This window comes from Volvox carteri (genome assembly GCF_000143455.1).
Source record: "Volvox carteri f. nagariensis unplaced genomic scaffold VOLCAscaffold_96, whole genome shotgun sequence".
In the NCBI taxonomy this organism is placed as follows: domain Eukaryota; kingdom Viridiplantae; phylum Chlorophyta; class Chlorophyceae; order Chlamydomonadales; family Volvocaceae; genus Volvox; species Volvox carteri.
This window is the reverse complement of record NW_003307639.1, coordinates 128,432-128,794: the sequence shown is the minus strand read 5'-3', so window position 1 is coordinate 128,794 and position 363 is coordinate 128,432. Positions and strand designations below refer to the sequence as shown.

General features: G+C 51.8%; 1 protein-coding gene across 1 annotated transcript in view; it reads left to right on the top strand.

Moving 5' to 3' along the window:
- VOLCADRAFT_108171 (uncharacterized protein) overlaps positions 1–363 on the top strand; it is a gene marked incomplete at its 3' end in the record, with an annotated part of 4,326 nt that overhangs the window by 3,611 nt on the left and 352 nt on the right. The gene's annotated exons all lie outside the window — the stretch shown is intronic.

Sequence of the window (363 nt, the reverse complement as noted above, 5' to 3'; positions counted from 1 at the left end):
GGCAGGCCAGGCCACAGGTGTGTTGCATGTGAAAGGCAGGGTACAACTCGCCAAAAAATGAAACGTCAGCAGGACATGGGAGGACATAGGTGCTCAGCCGCAGTGTGAAAAAACAGAATGAGTTTCTACTGGATGGAAGGAACATCAACATTGAAAACTCAGGCAATGCAGGCGAAAACTAGGCAGTGACCTAAAACGACATGAAGTTCAGGCAGAGGACTAACAAACTACAATGGTTCACCTGTTGAACGTTGCAAGTAGCCAGGATTCTGGTCAGTGGCTGCAGCAGCCTAGGCAGCCTAGGCAACCCCCAGCTGGCCCCAGCTGGGCCTAGCTGGGCCTATGGCATAAACATGCCGGTTA